At 43.4% G+C, this 18,698-nt stretch overlaps 1 pseudogene; it reads right to left on the bottom strand.

The window, feature by feature from the left end:
- Positions 1-1,819: 1,819 nt before the first annotated feature.
- The window catches only part of LOC102860137, a 123,444-nt pseudogene continuing 106,565 nt past the window's right edge, over positions 1,820-18,698 (bottom strand).

The raw sequence follows: 18,698 nt of genomic DNA, 5'->3' as shown, positions 1-18,698 counted from the left end.
GCCTACTGTCAGGGACCTCTCCAAAGTACTGAAGAGCAATGGTGTCAATTTGAAGACTAAGGTACGCCTAATTCAGGCCATGGTCTTTTCAGTCACTACACATTAGAGAGCTTAACAGTGAATAAGGATGATGGGATAATTGATTCCTTTGAGTTGTGGAGCTAGAGAAGAGTACTGAAGAGATCCCATGGACTGCCACAAATACAGATATGTCCTGGGAAGGGTGCAGCCAGAGTGTTCCTTGGAGGCAAGGGTGCTTGAGCTTTGTCTTTCATACATTGGCTTTGTAGCTAGGGAACGCTATTCCTTGGAAAGCAGGAGAAAAAGACCCTCAATGAGATGGGTAGACCCTGTGACTTCAGCAATGCACTCTAGTGTGTCAGAGATGATGAGGATAGGACAGGTTTCAGGCTGGCCATTCTTAGGGTTGCTATGAGTCATACTCAACTCAACGGCACCAAACAACAATTGGGTTTCAAGGTTCTAAATCTCATGGGAAGAAAACTACCATCTTTCTCCCAAGAAGTTACTGGTAGATTTGAACTGCCAAAGACACGTGGTCTCTGCATTATACACCATGATAGGAACGATGCTACCAGAGTTTCTGACCCACGCATATAGGGGTGACCTTCCAACACATACTTGAGGAGAGGGCACCATCTAATCCATAACAGTGAAAGTGCACGGTCTCCTAAACTGTGCTTTCAAGACTCACTATCTCTGTCTCCGCTCTTCCCTTCCCGTTGCTCTTCCTCTGGCCCCACCCCTGAATCTTTCCTGGCCTTTTCTGTCAGGCAGTTCTCTGAGTCTGTTCTGGGACTGGCTGGTCCCACTCCTCTCTGTGGTCCATCCCTCCTAGCTCTCAGAGTCTTTCCTTGTCTTGTAGAGCTGCTAAGCTCCGGGGCTTCACTTCCCATCCCTGCTTAGAGGCCAGTTCCACTGACCATCATTAGTTCCCTTGCATGAGGGTCACTAGGTAATTGTGAGCTGGGAGTTAGCCCTGAAATGAGTTGCTCCAGTTATTTAATAAAAGAATGAATTCAGAATGCCATCAAGAGTGGGTGTCCCACTGTGTCCTAGCTGGGGCAAAGGGTGGTCCCCAGGTGGTGGACACTTGATGGAGGAAAAGCCAGAGACAGTGCACATTTGAGCTGGGCTGCAAGGGATGTGTAAGAGTAAGTATGAGATGGAGAAGAGACATTCATGCCCTAGGGAATATTTGACTCTCTGTAGACCTGGAAGGAGCTCTAGTGACATCATAGGTTAAGTGTTGGACTATTAACCAAAAGGTCAACAGTTCAAGCCCACTAACACTCCACAGTAGAAAGACGGACAGTCATCTCTGTTAAAATGTATGGCCTTGGAAACCCACTGGAGTTGGTTCTGACTCAGTGGCAATGAGGTAAGTTGAGTTGACAAGCTGAGAAAACTTTTAACATTGCTTTAAAGGGAGGGAGAGAGAGAGAGAGAGAGAGAGAAGAAGAAGAAGAAGAAGGAGGAGGAGGAGGAGGAGGAGGAGGAGGAAGAAGAAAGAAGAAGAGAGAAGAGAGAGGAGGGGAGGGGAGAGAGGAGAGAGAAAAGAATGAAATATGCAACAGAGATTGTGTGAAGCCTGCAAAGCCTCACATGTCTTCTCTCTGGCTCTTTCCAGCACTGTCTCTAGCCGTATGCACGCATGATAGTTGCATATGGGACTGTTGCTTGAGTAGAATCTGGGAAGGGTGGGGACAGGGAATTTGAGCTGACTGGGGAAGGCCCTCTGGGTGCAGACCTCCGGCCATTGATCAGGGCTAGCCCCTTCCCTCTCTGGCCTCTACTGTCACAGCTCAGTGAGCTCCAGCGAGGGCCCCCCACTCCCCCCGGCCTCCAGCCAGATCCGTGACCTGGGGGCCTGGGAAGGAGCAGGCTCCCACACTCGTTTGTGAATCAGCCGCGTTTTCCAGCGGCTTCCTGGGTCTGGAGGGACCGGCAGGATGACGTTCCAAGCTCCATAACGTTTGAGCTCTAACGAGCTGGAATTCTGGCGGTTTTTCCTAATCCCACTGTGTTTACCCCAATCAGCGATCGAAGGTTGCCTGGGATGGTTGTCATTTTTCTTTTGATTAGTTCCCTGGCAGCCCAGACTGTTTTCCAAGAAAGAGTACACTTCCCCTGATCTGGGCCTCGGCTCACAGCGTCCTCGGAGGCCCTGGGCCCCTGGATAGTGCTGCGGTCACAGAGCAGCGGGGCAGCTCTTGAGCACCTCTGCCCTATCATGTCCTGCTATGTGGCACAGTAAGGCCAACAAAGCCCCCACATCCCACCAGGCCTGTGGGTCCCTGGAGTGGGGGCTCTTCCTGTCTGTCTTCATCTGGGTCCCTAGAAGCAGACTGAGAGTAGGATGTGAATGTAAAACTTTTCTTTGGGAAAAGGTCCCAGTAAACACTGATAAGGGACGTGGGTGCATTCCCATGCAGTGACCAGTGGGATGATAGGGATGCAGGCACCTCAGAGCTGGACCTCAGAGTGACCCCAGCTGAGGTGGCCTGAGGTGCACAAGGAGTCCCTGAGTGACACAAATGATTACCTATTTTACTATTAATGGAAATACTGGGAGCTAAAACCTGCCCAGGGCACCCAGAAAGGCACCTGTTTCTGAAAGGTCACAGCTTAGAACACTGTGCGGCTGGTGGCAGAATGCATGCTGTGTGGACAGAGGACGCCTGGCAGCAGCTGCCCCAGACCCTCAGCAAGGGGCCAGTCTGCCTCCTGGTGAAGCAGAGCCCCTCCTCCCCCCCCCCATCCCAGTCTCTAAACTTCACTTGCGTGACCTGAAAGCTCATGGAATCTCAGTGGGTAGAAACAAGTGAAGGAATAGGAAGGACTCGATGGGGACTTGAAGAGATGGGGACATGGTAGCATTGTTGTTGTTATTATGTGTCATCGAGTCGCCTGTGACTCATAGCAACCCTGTGTACAATAGCCCTAAACCCTGCTCTATCACTTACCAGACTTACTGTCTCCGACACACCTACCCCCATTACCCCAGTGACTGAATCAATCCATCTCATTGAGGGTCTTCCTCTCCTGCACTGTCCCTCCACACTCCCAAGCATGACATCCTTCTCCAAGGACTGATCCCACCTCGCAACATGCCCAAAGTATGTCAGACCAAGCCTTAATCTCTGTCCTATCCTGTGCCAATCTCACCATCACCGACACACCTACCCCCATTATGTCAGTCACTGAATCAATCCATCTCATCGAGGGTCTTCCTCTCCTGCACTGTCCCTCCACCCACCCAAGCATGTTCCTCTCCAAGCACTGGTTCCTCCTTGCAACATGTCCAAAATATGTCAGATGAAGCTTCAGAATCATTGCCTTCAAGGAGTAACCCAGCTTCATCCTCTCCAGGGCAAACACATTTGTTCTCTTAGCAGTCCATGGTATATTCAATACTCTTCTCCAGCACCACAGCTCAAAGGCATCAACTCTCCTTCTATCATCCCTAGTCATTGTCCAACTCTCTAAAAGAACAAGTAGTGCAAAGACCATGGCCTGTATCAGGGGGACCTTAGTTTACAGACTGACATCGTTGCTCTTCAGTACTTTGGAGAGGTTCCTAACAGCAGACTTTCCCAATGCAATATGCCTTTTAATTTCCTGGTTGCTGGTACCAAGAGTGTTGACTGTAGAGCCAAGCAAACTGACGCTGTCAATAATCTCAATCTCTTCATCATCTATCCTGATGCTGCCAATTGGCCCAATGGTGAGAATCTTTGTGCAATCTACTTAAGACAGACTAGGAAGAAGGATTGGCCATCCACTTCCGAAATAGCAGGCCTTTGAAAACCCTACGTACAACAGAGCACATTAGCAGATGTGGCAGAAAGGGCAACTGAGACTGAGCCCTCAAGTATGGAAACAATAGAAGGAAGAAAGTTGTAAGCAGACACTAGTGATTGGAACATGGAATGTAAGCACCATGAATGTAGGAAAATTGGATATTGTTAAGAAAGAAATGAGACTCATAGATATTGACAATAGGTAGTGGCAAAATAATAGACATAGATCAATAGTGACTAATGACACAAAATGCAATGTATATGAGTGATTGTATGAAACAGAGCAAGTGAAAGATTTTCTAAATCACAGTGGACATGAATGAAACAATGTGTGTGAATTATTATGTGCAAACTAGTAAAAATATTAGGACACCCACAAATCATGCCAGACTCTCAATTTTTTTTTTTTTAAAGAAGCAAGTGGCTCAAAGGGTGAAGTGAGATGAGTACCAGAGGCCAATGTGTCTGCCTCAGGCCAGCCTGCCCTGTGCCTTTGGGCAAGTGACTTACCCTTTTGGGGCCAGGTCACTCTCCAGTGTGATGCAAGGAGGCCGTGCAGCCTAGAAAGGAGCTGAAACCCTGATGGTGATGCAGGTGGTGGCCAGATGTCTTCATCTGTAAAATGTCTTTCTTTATAAGAATAGCCCAACAGTGAGTAGTCAGAGAGAGGACTTGGAAACTGCCTAGGAAGAATTCAGAGACTGGAGCCTGTCTCAAGGTGGGAGGCCATGGTTGGTGGACTCTGAGGTTTGAATCCTGTGTCCCCGGGTGCCCCCCTCTCAGGCCTAGGCCCCGGCCCACAAGCTGGCCAGAGCCGCTGCCCTCCACCTGTGGCCAAGGACCCGCTGTGCACCCACGCTGAAACACATGGTTCCAGGCCTGCCCACGCCACCCAGCAAGCTGGCCTCCTGCCCGGTGAGCTGACCAGCCTTCTGGAAAATGAAGTCAGGAGCATGGTTGTGTGGGAGCGGCTGGAGTGGAGGCCCCTTGAGGGAAGCCCAGAGGACAGAGACAGCAGCCTTCCAGGGACTGGAGATGCAGCCCCAGTGAGCCAAGGGCCCACACCCCAATGAGAAGGACTCACCTTAGGACATGTTCCAGTCTGTGAGACTATTCAGCCGAGGACAGTCCTCACCCCTTGTGACTGCAGGAGGGACCCCAAAAGGCACACCCAAGAAAGAGAGCAGAGAGGAGCACTCCCACCCACTGCAGGGACCTTCAGGGTAGGTGAGGCCGGGCCTCAGAGCAGAGGACACTCAGGGCCTGGGGAGGGGGCCATTCAGACCCTGAAGCCACTCATACACACTGTGATACACAAAACATGCATACTTTCTTATATACTCATTCACACACCCAATGCCCCACACCGCCTCCTACATTCGTACAAACATTCATACATGCTGCCTCCCAAACATATGCTCTCTTACACACACATTGACACACACACATGCTCACACATGCAAACACACTCAGACATTCTCACACTCACACAAATGCTCACACATAAAATACTCTCATTCTCACACTCACACATGAGCAAACACCTCATTCACATACATGCTTTCTCACACACGTGCTCTCTCACAAACACACTTTCTCAAGCACATATTTACACACTCTCATGCCACCATGCTCTCTTATGAACACACGTGCTCACGTGCTCTCTCATACACTCACTCACACAGGCCCTCACACACACAGCCATACTCCTAGGCATCAGCGCTCACACACACACACACACACACACACACACACTCTCCCCCACTCACCTACAAACTCTCCCATACACACGTTCACACACTCTTACACAACTGTCACACTCACACATGCTCTCACACGCACACACAGGCACAACTTCTCTTTACACACAATGACACTGACACGCACCCACACACTCTGCACGTCCTCACACTCACCCGCAGACTTTCTCAATTCTCTCACAGACATGCACATCTGCCTTTCCATGTGCACACACTCACACACATTCACATTGTCATGCTCACACACGTTCACGTGCTCAGCACACTCACTGCTACACACGTGTGCTCATGTACATACCAGCACACCATGTGCACACACTCACACACGTTCACGTGCTCAGCGCACTCACTGCTACACACATGTGCTCACGCACATACCAGCACACCATGCTCACACACTCTCACCCTCCTCTCTTGGACTCACAGTCACGTACACTCACACACCTTCCCCCACACGACGCTCACACCCACACACTGCCCTGGTCAGTGCGGTGAATACAGTCAGATTCTGTCCATGAGGCCAACCTCCACTGGCACCTCTCTGTTTCTTCAACCGGCTTCCTGGCTCCTTGGTGCAGAAGGGCCACACTCTGCTCAGCGATGAGCAGGTAGCCGGCCGTGGTTGGCAGGACACCAAGTGCAAAGATGTTCACATCTCGACCCCAAACTTGTGGGCCTGTTCCCGATGTGACGAGGAGAATTAGGGAGCTCCGGTGTCCTAGTGGTAAGAAGGTGCTCTGTAATCCCGAAGGCACACGTTTCAAACCCACCAGCTGTTCAGCAGGAGAGGGTTGGACAATCTCCTCTTGTGTGATTAACAGCCTTGGAAAACCCACCGGCGGGTCAGCTATGGGTCAAGTCTGACTCAATGGCACACAGCAACAAACAACAACAATTAGAAAACCTTAATCTTGGGATGTTATCCTGGATTTTCCACATGAAATTATAGAATCAGTCACCCAAAATGTCACTAACATCAAGTTGATCCCGACTGTTAGCAGCACTGTAGGACGTAGTGGAACTGTCCCGTAGGGTTTCCAAGTTTGTGCTCTTTCAAGAAGAAGGCTGCCTTGTCTTGTCAACAGCCTAAGAGTGCAGTTGCCTCCAGAGAATGGAAAAGGCAAGGACCAGACTCCCATGGAATCTCCAGAAGGAACCAGCCCTCCAACACCTCTGTCTTTAGCCCATTGAGATCTACTCTAGTCTTCTAACACCAGAATCATAAGGAAATAAATGCGTGTGCATTCTTTTAAGTCATGAAGTTGGTTTTCATTCGTCATAGTAGCAAAAGGAAATGAATACACAGAGTATTCAGTGGAAGCTCAATAAACATCTCCTTTACTGGAGTATGGATATTATCTACATGCACACAAGGAAGTCTTGTTAATATAACTATTACTCAAATATATGCTCCTACAGTTAAAGCCAAAGGGGAGGAAATTGAAAATTTTTACCAAATCTTGTAGTCTGGAATTGACCAAACATGTAATCAAGATGCATTAATGGTAATTGGTGACTGGAATGCAGAAGTTGGAACACTGAAAAAGGAATAGTTGTAGGAAATTAGGGACTTGGTGACAGAAATAAGGCTGAAAACAGAATGATCGAATTTTGTGTTTTCAATGATTTATTCACTGCAAATGAGAAATGTGGCATCAGGATTGGAGGAAGAATCATCAACAATCTGTGTTATGCAGATGACACAACCCTGCTTGCTGAAACTGAGGAGGACCTAAAGCACTTGCTGTGGAAGGTCAGGGACTGCAGTCTTCAGTATGGATTGAGGCTCAATATCAAGAAAACAAAGATTCTCACCACTGGGCCTATTGGCAGCATCTTAATGAAGAGATTGAGATTGTTCACAGTTTTTATTTGCTTGGCTCCATAGTCAACACTCTTGGCACCAGCAGTCAGGAAATTAAAAGACAGTTGTAATGGGAAAGTCTGTGGTTAGAGACTTCTCTAAAGTGCTAAAGTACAAAGATGTCAGTCTCGAAACTAAGGTGCACCTGATACATTCCATGGTCTTTGCAATAACTTTCTATGCATCAGAGAGCTGGACAATGACTAGGGATGATAGAAGGAGAATCGATGCCTTTGAATTGTGTTGGAGAAGAGTACTGAATATACCATGGATTGCTAGGAGAACAAACAGATTTGTCCTGGAGAGGGTGAAGCCGGGCTGCTCCTTGGAGGCAAGGATTCTGGAGCTTTGTCTGCCATACTTTGGACATATTGCAAGAAGGGACCAGTTCTTAGAGAAGGACGTCGTGCTTGGGAGGGTGGAGGGACAGTACAGGAGAGGAAGACCCTCAGTGAGATGGATTGATTCAGTGACTGGGGTAATGGGGGTAGGTGTGTCAGAGATAGTGAGATTGGCACAGGATAGGGCCGAATTTAGGGCTCTTTTACATAGGGTTGCTATGAGTCGCAGGCAACTCGACAGCACATAACAACAACACAACAACATTCACTACAAATACCTTCTTTTAAAAACCCTAGTGGTAACTGTACATATGGACCTCATCTAATGGACTGCATAGGAATCAGATTGACTATATCTGTGGAAGGAATCTTTCGAGAAGCTCACTATCAGCAGTCAAAACTAGGCCAAGGATGGACTGTGGAACAGACCATCAATTACTCATGTGCACGTTTAAATTGAGGCCAAAGAAAATTAAAGCAAATCCACAAGAACAAAAAGATGATCTTGAATCTATTCCATCAGAATTTCAAAATCATTTTAAGAATAGGTTTGAAGCATTGAACACCAAAAATTGAAGTCCAGATGAGTTGTGGGATGACATCAAGGATATGAAAAACAAAAACGGATGTCAGAAGAGATGCGGAAAATTGCACTAGAGTATCAAGAAGGGAAAACATGTTGAAGTAAAAGAGCTGAATAGAAGATTTCAAAGGGCAGTTTGAGAAGACAAAGCAAAGTATTACGAGGAAATGTGCAGAGGGCTGAAATTGAAGAATAAAAAAGGAAGAAAATTGAATTGCTCAAGAAACATCTCCTTTACTGGAGTATGGATATTATCTACATGCGTGCAAGGAAGAGTTGTTAATACGCCTATTACTCAAATATATGCTCCTACAGCCAAAGTCAAAGGGGAGCAAACTGAAAATTCCTAAGAGAATTAAAAAACAAATTTAAGCCTCAATTTTCAATATTGAAAGATGCTATGGGCAATATATTGAATGATCTAGAAAGCATCAAAAAGATGAAAGGAATACACAGAGTCACCGTACCAAAAAAAGAATTGAAACTGAAAAAAATTTCGGGAGGTACCATATGAGCAGGAGTCAATGATAGTGAGTAAGTAAGGAAGTTGAAGCTGCAGCGAAGACATTGGCAAAATATAAGGCCCCAGAAATCAATGGGATACCAAATGATTTGTTTAAATGAACAGATGATGCCCTGGATGTTCTCACCAGAATATACTAGAAAATCTAGAGGACAGTTGTCTGGCCAGTGGGTTGAAAGAGATCCATATTTGATACCATTCTCGAGCAATGTGATCCAATAGAATGTGGAAACTATCAAACAATATCAATAATATCACATGCAAACAAAATACTGCTGAAGATCATCCAAAAATGGCTGCAGCAGTACATAGATGGGGAACTACCAGAAGTTCAAGCAGGATTTAGAAAATGCTGTCAGGGATATATCATTGCTGATGTCAGATGGATCCTGGCTGAAAGTAAAGAATACCAGAAGAATGTCTATCTGTGCTTTATTGATTATGCAAAGGCGTTTGATTATATGGATCATAACAAGCCATGGTTAACACTGAGAACAATGGGAGTCCCAGAGCACTTAATTGTGCTCATGTGCAACCTAGACCTAGACCAGGATGCTGTTGCGTGAACATAACAAGGGAACACTACATGATTTAATATTTACAAGGGAGTGTGTCAAGGTTGTATTCTTTCTCCATACTTATTCAGTCAATTTTGCTGAGCAAATGATTCAAGAAGCTAGACTCCACGAAGAAGAATGTATCATCAGGATCAGGGGAAGGCTTATCAGTAACCTGCATTATGCGAATGATACAACCTTGCTTGCTGTAAGTAAGGAAGACTTGAAGCGCTTGTGGAAAAAAAGAAAATGAAACCTTCAATATGGATTACATCTCAACATCAAGAAAACAGAAATTCTTATCATTGAACCTATACACAAAAACATGATAAATAGAGGAACAATTGAAACTGTTAACAATTTCATTTTCTTGTCTCCACGATCAACATCCTTGGTACTCACAGTCAGGAAATCAGTAAATGTGTTGCCTTGGGAAAGTCTGAAATAAAAAACCTCTTCTAATTACTGAGGAGCAATAATGTCAATTTGAGGACTAAGGTGCATCTTTTCAGGCCATGGTCTTTCTGATCACTTGCTATCCATCTAGGAGCTGAATAATTAATAAGGATGACAGAAGAATTGATGCCTTTGAGCTTTGGTGTTGGAGAAAAGTGCTGACCGTCCTATAAACTTCCAAAAGAAGAAACAAATATATCATGGAGAAAGCACAGCCAGAGTGCTACTTGGAGGCTAAGTTGATAAAGCTTCATCTCCCATACTTCAGGTATGTTGCTTGGAAGGGCTATTCCGTGGAGAAAGACATCACATTTGGAAGGGGGAGGTTGTAAAAGAGAAGACTCTCAGCCAGGTGGATTGACAGTGACTGCTGCAATGGGCTCTCGTGTGTCAAGAAGTGTGAGGATGGCACAGAACAGGACAGGGTTCAGATCTGTTGTTCACAGAGTAACTATGGGTCATACTCGACTTGATGGCACCTAACAACAACAATTAACAGATGCAGCTGAGAAAGAGCTCAGGCATATGGCAAGGACCGTGGTAAAAACAGAAAGACCAGAACGCCAGAGCCCCCGGGCTTCTATAATCCACAGAGATTAAAGTGCTTTACCAATGAACTGGAAGGTGCACATCTGCTCCTGGGGAAGAGCTATGCTTGTTGTATAGTTTGGCAGGTATGATTTGTAGACTTGTGATTGTTGCTGCTTTTAGGTGCTGTTATGAGTACGACTCGCAGCGACCCTATGAACAGCCAACCTGAAACTTGTCCTATCCTGTGCTGTGTGCTGTCCTCACCATCTCTGCGATACTGGGGCCTGTTGCTGAAGTCACAATGTCAGTCCATCTCATTGGGGGTCTTCCTCTCCTTCACCAACCCTCTGCCTTTCTAAGTATGCTTTCCCGTTCCAAGGGATAGCCTTATTTAGCTACATGTCCAAAGTATGAAAAATGAAGCTTCACGATCCTTGCCCCCACGGAACACTCTGGCCACACGCTTTCCAGGACATACCTATTTGTTCTTTTGGCATTCCCCGAGACATTGAGTTCTCTTCTCAAGAACCACGACTCAAAGGCATCAATTCTTCTGTACTCCTTATTATTCATAGTGAATCTGATGCCTACCACGTGATTTAAAAGTTGGCCTTAGTCATGTGCACCTTAGTCTTAAAACTGATATCATTGCTCTTCAGTATTTTAGAGCAGTCCCTGACAGTAGGTTTGCCCAATGCAATACATCTCCTCACTTCCTGACTGCTGGTACCAAGAATATTGATTATTGATCCAAGCAAGAGAACATTATTAACAACTTCAGTCTTTATCATAATGCTGACTGTTGGGGAAGATTTTTGTTTTCTTGCTGTTGCAATGTAATTGATACCAAAAGCTATATATGTGAATCTCCAGAATGTGTTCATAACAGAACTCTTATGACCCATTTCCATGAAAAGTCTAGAGGTCAAGATACAGTGAGGCACTGGGAGATGGATGAGGTGTGGTTTTAGAAGTTGTGTGAGCAGAACATTTCCGTTCTAGATGCAAAGATGAGCGCTCCCTGGCTTCTCTGTCTTCTTAATGCAGAGCTCTGGAATCACTCTCGGTATCACCATTACCTCTCAAATCCCGGAGACACTCCTGTAGAACCCCACACCCGGAGGTAATGTAATAGGGAGATTTGAGGTTAGGAGACAGCGGAGCTGAATTTAAACAATGATCTGTGACCTTGGCCGCAATTTCTCCAGTCTCAATCAGTGCCGTGAAGTATGTTTACCTCATCTTTTGGGGACTGTGGTTCACTAGCGTTTGATTCATGTGGAGATAGTGGTAATGATTGCTGAATGAATTCTTATATTTTGTGGTTATTTCTGGCGAAGAAGTGAGTGCTACATGGAACAGAGAGAGAGAGAGAGACTATGTTTTGGCAGGAATGCTTGTGCTGGGCCATCTCCAGAGTGAGGGAGCACTTTAATTCAGGACCAGTTTCTGATCAGTTATGAATATGCCCACTGCTTTCAGCTGCTCAGACCTACCCCCTCCTTAACCCCTCACCAAGGTAGCTGAGTCACCAGCTGGATCAATGTCACCAGTATCCTCATCTCATTCTTTTAAAATTTTTTGTATTTTAATTGTAATTTTAACCAAAGTTTACAGGAAAATTGGATTTCCATTCATTCATTGATTCATTGTTGCATGTTTTCCTCCCTCCTCTCCGCCTCCCCCAGTCCGCTTTGTAATGCACCTCTCATTCTAGACTGTTGTCATACATATAATACCTAATCATATGTTCCTTCTAAACAGTTCTTTCATCTGTTTCAATGCAGTGTTCGTTATCTATCCATTCTTTTCCTAGTTCCCCCAACCCCCCATGTCAATCCTACTTTATAACAGTGGTGTTATAAAGTATTTGTCCTATAATAACCGAGATATTTCACTCAGCATAATCTCCTCCCGGGTCACCCATGTTGTGTAATGTGTTTTAATTGTTTTTCTGTGCTGCATAGTATTCCATTGTGTGAATATACCACAGTTTTTATATCCATTCATTTGTTGCTAGACACTTGGGTCGCTTTTATCTCTTTGCTATTGTGAATAAAGCTGTTTGGGTGACAGATCTGGTTTCTTTAAGGTATATTCCCAGTAGTAGAATTGCTGGGTCAAATAGTATTTCTATTTCCAACTTTTTCAGAAAGCACCAGACCACCTTCCATAGTGGTTGCACCATTTTAAATTCACATCAGCAGTGAATTAGGGTTCCAATCTCTCCACAACCTCACCAGTATTTGTTGTTTGCTGCTCTGTTGAACTTTGATATTGTTGCTGGGATGAGAGGTTATCTCACAACTGTTTTTATTTGCATCTCTAATACATAGCTAGGGATTTTGAACATTTCTTCATGTGTTTGTCATCTGAGTATCTTCTTTGGTTAAATGTCTGTTCATATCCTCTGCCCATTTTGCAATCCGTTTGTTTACCTTTTTTCTTGCTGAGGTGCTAAAGTATTCTATAAATTTTAAATATAAATTTCTTATCAGATTTTCATTGCCAAATATTCTTTTCCTCCAGTCTGTGGGTTTTCTTTTCACCCTGTTGGAGAAGTTTTTTGATGCACTTAGGGATTTCATTCTTAGAAAGTCTCATTCATCTATTTTGTTCTCTCTTGTTTGAAGATTGTGTTTGGAAGATTGTTCATACTGTGGATTAAGGCTTCTAGAGGTTGTCCAAGCTTTTCTCTGATGAAGTTTATAGCCTTTGGTTTTACTACTAGGTCCTTACTATACCTTGCGTTGGCTTTTGTCTATGGTGTGAGGTGTTTGTCTTGCTTGAGTTTTTTACAGAAGATTTTACAATTTTGCCAAGATTATTTATTTAAAAGGCTATAATTCCCCCACTTAAATGGTATCTTCTTCTTGTCAAAAACCAGTTGACCACAGGTAGATGAGCTGATTTCCGATTTCTCAATTCTATTCCATTGCTCTATATGCCTGTCACTGCACTAGAACCACACTGACTTGACAACCATAGCTGTCTAGTAGGGCTTGATATCTTTTTCAATAGTGCTTTACTTTTTCAGGGTTTCTTTCTAATCTAGATAAAATTGGAAATAGCCTTTTCCATCTCACTGAAGAATGGAATTGGTATGTGTATTGTTATTACTTTAAATTTGTAGGTTACCTTTGGTAGAATTGTCATTATCATGATATTCAGTCTTGTTACCTGTGAGCATGGCATATTCTTCCATTGTTCCAGGTCTCTTTTCCGTTCTTGTAGTAATTTTTGTAATTTTCTTTGTAAAGGTCTTTTGTGTCTCTAGTTAGATTTGCTCTCACCAAACTCTCTTAACACCTTCAGTCTTGCTTGTAAATTCACCACCCTTTCCTCCCTCTCATACTCCTCGCAACACTGACTTTCAGAATCTTCCCTTGCTGCCCCCACTCCTTGGAGAAATTCTATGACTTTCACAGTTTCCATAGATAAAGTGATGAGTACACCTTGCTCTCAAAAGGAGCTCTGATCTTCAGGAACACTTGTTGTTGTTCAGTGCAATGGAGTCGTAGGTGACTCATTGCGATCCTACAAATGAAAGCCCTCAACACTTGAGTGACTTTCATCCTTGCTCCAGGGTCATAGGGTTTCCAGAAGCAAGAAATAACTAAGGTACAGAGGGCCACAGACAATGGTGGAACTAAGGACTGGCATTATGAAAACATGGAAGGGGGTCCCTGACTTCCTGGAAGTGAGTCTAGAAGGAAAAGAAAAATATATGTGGACAGAAATAACCAAATAAAATATATTGTACAATGAAAATGTAGCCAGTTTGCCCTTGCATCCTTATCTTTGTGTGTTGTTGTTGTGTACTGTAGAGTCAGAACGGGCCCATAGCTGACCCTCCAACAGGTTGTCAGAGGCACATTAATCACATGGGAGGAAATTGCCCATCTTTCTCCCACAGAGCAGCTGGTAGCCTTGAACCACATGCATTTGGGATTGCAGTGCAGCTTCTTGCCTCTAGGCCACCAGAGCTACTCCTATCTTCATATGCGTTGTTTAATTTAGTAATCACAGTTACCCTATAAGGTGTCTACTCATGGTCTTCCATTAGAAAGAAGTTAAGTGGTTGCTCAAATGGTATGCACTAGTAAGTGGCAGAGTCAGGGACTGAACCCAGGTCTATACACTCTCTTTGCTGTGTGAAGAAAAGGCAGGGAGTCTGCAGTAGACGCTAAAGGGAAATTGAGTGCAGAATGGCAGTAACTGGGGACAGCCAGAGGGGCCAGAGGAAATACAAACCCAAAACCACATTCACTCCTTACTCCAAGTTCAAGAAGTCTTGATATAATCACAGCACTTAAGAGCCTGCAAAGTCAAAGAAAGCAATTTTTTCTTTTCTTTTCTTTTTTTTTTTTACTGTGATTTGGGTGAAAGTTTACAGAGCAAATTGATTTTCCATTCAAAAGTCCACACACATTCTGTTTTGTGACACTGATTGCAACCCCACAATGGAACAGTCCTCTTCGCATTTGCTCCCTCTGTTTAGTTTTTCCATTTGTCCTTCTTTCCTGTGCCTTCCTGCTGTCTGAGCTCTAGCCCTGGCAAATGCTGCCCTTTTGTTCATGTATGGCTGACTATTCTAAATAGTGAGTATTTCTCCGCTTATTATTGACTTTATAAGGCTTTTTATTTGACTAAAAATTGAGCTACGAGGTTGAGCTCAGTTCCAGGCCTGAAGAGTAAGTAAGAGCCATTGTCTTGGGGTCTTTTCAGTCTATATGAAATTTTTAATTTGTGTTTTAATTTTCATAATAATCTTCTTAAAATATTGTCATATATAAAAGCAAACCTTTTCTTTGTAGTGATAATTGGCTTTATTTTCTTAAGGCTCTTCCACGTAGAGGATTGTAGCCCCTCAAAGGATCATTGACCTTTGTAGGGGGTACTTACAAAAGTTGTTCCACTTTTAAAACACTCAGAGGAAAAAGGATTTAAGTAGAAACTTCAGGTTGTAGCCAACATGGAGTAACCCTGTTTGGCCCTAGTCTCTTTGGGGAACAAAATCTCAGAATATAAAATTCATGAGTTAATGCAATTCTAAAACGTGGAAAGGCGGTGCAACCACTGTGGAAGGCGGTATGGCACTTTCTCAAAAAGTTACAAATAGAGATACCATTTGAGCCAGCAATTCCACTACTGGGAACATACCCCAAAGAGACCATAACTGCCACCCAAGCAGATATATGCACACCCATGTTTATTGCGGCTTTGCTCACAATAGCAAGGAGTTGGAAACAACCTAAGTGCCCATCAACAAACGAATGGATAGAGAAGCTGCGCTATAATCACACAATGGAATACTATGCTGCATTGAAAAACAAGGAACTCATGCAATATTATTAAAAATGTGTGACCCTGGAAGACATTACGCTGAGTGAAGTATCTCAGTCACAGAGGAAGAAGCAATGAACTTAAAGCAGATTATTGAAATAACCTGATCTCCACTGTACAGCGAAAACAGACTGGAATAGTGAGGTAGGGAATTGTTGGTCATCTCTGGGAATATGACAAATTTCTAACACGTGTACCATTAAAGTCTTTCAAGACAGGAGAAAAGAGATTTGACTAAAACAACATTCAGTGCAGCCAGAATCCTTGCATCCTTTGCATCCTTGGAGCAAAGATGGCAAAGCTAAGTCGGGCGTGTTTCTAGGAGAAGCTATTCTTTGGAGAGGGATATCATGCTTGGAAAAGTAGAGTATGGGGAAAGAGAGGAAGACCCTTGATGAGGGGAAAGAAAGAAAGACCTTAACAGTACATCCACAGAAAACTGCTAGAAATTCAAGCTGAATTCTTACATGACTGTGGCATGCGGGAGATCATTGTTGATGTAAGATGGATCTTAGCTGAAAACAGAGAATATAGGAAGCCTGATTATTTATGTTTGACTATGCAAAAGCATTTGACTATGTGGATTATAGGAAATTATGGCTAACACTGATTGACACAGTGACTGCAACAATGGGTTCAACTATGTCAGAGATGATGAAGATAGCACAGGGTAGGACAGGATAGGGTCACTGTGTACTTGAGTCCAGGGCACCTAACAACACCAAAACCAAAACAATATTCAAATAAATAATGGCTGAAATGTCCCCAAACGTGCCAAAAGATATAGGTAGATTCAAGCAGCTAAGTGAACACCAACCAGGATAGAAACGAAAGAAATCTATTCCAAAACCTAAGGAGATTTAAGAAAAGTCTGAATGCTGCTAACAAGAAATTGCATTATACTTACAAGGAAACACAATTAGAATGACAATTGATTTTTCATTAGAAATGTAGTCCTCAGAAGAAAGTGACAGGTGTTTTTTCCAGTTTTGAGAGAAAAACACTCTAATTCTCCTTGAAGGAAGCTAAAGGAAAGCTCTCCAAACAAAGAGGAAATAATTATAGAAGTAAGCTTTAAATTTCAAATAGGGAGATTATTGCTAGCACAACAACAACAAAAAATAAAGCTAAATAAAGTGTTCTTATGGCAAGAGTTGCAATATCACATGGAATTATTTTAAAGATAGAGGAAATATTGAAGAAAATGATATTTTAAAATGTAGAGAGAAGACTGCCAATATTCTTTTCTTTTTACCAGTAATTTTTATACATTTTATTCTGATTTTAATTAAAATTTACAAAAAAGTTGGATTTTTCTTTCATTCATTATTGCACATTTCCTCCTTATTCTTCCCTTTCCCCTCCCCTAGTCCATTTTCTTTTCTTTTTTTTAAATATCCATTCATTGTTGCACACTTTCCTCCCTTCCCCTTCCTCCCACCTCCTCCAGTCCACTTTGCAATGCCCCTCTTTTCTGGATTGGTGTCATAAACTGGTGCCTAATCATATGTTTCTTTTAAATAGTTCTTTCCCCCATCTGTTTCAAAACAGTGTTCATTATCTATCCACTCTTTTCCTATTCTTCCCCCTCCCCCTACAACCACTCATGTCAGTCCTGCTTTATAGCAGTGGTGTTATGTAATATTTGTCCTTTTGTGACTGAAATATTTCACTGAGCATAACGTCCTCCAGGGTCGCCCATGTTGTATGATTGTGTGTGTGTGTTCATTGTTTTTCAGTGCTGCATAGTATTTCATTGTGTGAATGTACCATAGTTTTCTACCCATTTATTTGTGACAGGCTAAAGATAAAGCTTAGAAGTTATCACTTCCATGATTAGGATAAGAAAGTGGGGGGGAGGGAATTGAACCAACTAAAACTCAAAGACTTTCAGGAGATCTGTTAGAGAATTTAGGTCACTGATAAAACTGACACCTTAAAATCTGAAGGAATAGGAGAATATAAAGATCTATATTCACAGTTGAATATCTACTTAGATGGAGGAGAAGGCTCTGGAGTCATAAAGTGGTCAGAACACTTAAATTGTAACCACGTTGAAATTTTGAAGGCTATAAGTGAACTGAGTGAGAATTAAAATCTCCAGAGATCCATGGTTTTAGGGATAGTCCCACACTTTCACAGAAGCTCAAGAGTCTCTTACGGCAGAATAAAAAAAAAATATTCCCTAAAAGTTGTCTCTTACGGTGAAGGGGTGGAGCAAAAATACATCCACAAAGTACCTCAGAACAAAGGGCTAATACTCATGCCTAAACATTTTACCAGAGCCTTATCCACGGTGCGTTATTATGGTGTTAGAATCCGTCACGTTGGCCCTAAGCCACAGTGACCTTACATATTTGGAACAGAAGCCTGGATCCTGTGTCATCCTGACCATCTCTGCTGTGCTTATGTCCATTGCTGCAGCCACTATGGCAATTGCACTATGACGAACTACATCAGTCCTAGACAGTATTCCTTCCTTTCACTCACCCTCTACTTTTCCATGATGACAGCACACCTAAAGTAGGTGAGACTGAATCTTGGAATTCTTGCTTCTTTTTTTTTTTCTCATCAAGAATTCTTTTTATTTATTTTTCATTTCAATGAACATCTACAGAGATCTTGGAATTCCATTCATTCATTGTTGCACCCTTCTCCCCACCCACCCACCTGCTCCCCCTCCCCCCGTTTGCTCCTCTCCTTGAAAAGCAAAAGAAAAACTCCCTCATGGGTACACAATCCCTCCCGCACATCCCCCAACCACACCTCCAAACCCAAATATAATCCACTCTGCAACCCTCATTCCGTACTCTTACGATAAACATAATGCCCTAAAATATAATACTTTTAAACTATTCTCTCCCCTATAGACTTCAATGCCGTAAACATATTTCATCCAGTTTTTCTCAGTCT

Source organism: Elephantulus edwardii, unplaced genomic scaffold (genome assembly GCF_000299155.1).
Source record: "Elephantulus edwardii isolate Elephantulus edwardi_28Jun2011 unplaced genomic scaffold, EleEdw1.0 scaffold00002, whole genome shotgun sequence".
Taxonomy (NCBI): domain Eukaryota; kingdom Metazoa; phylum Chordata; class Mammalia; order Macroscelidea; family Macroscelididae; genus Elephantulus; species Elephantulus edwardii.
The sequence above is the reverse complement of the archived record's forward strand: the minus strand, read 5'-3'. Positions and strand labels throughout refer to the sequence as shown.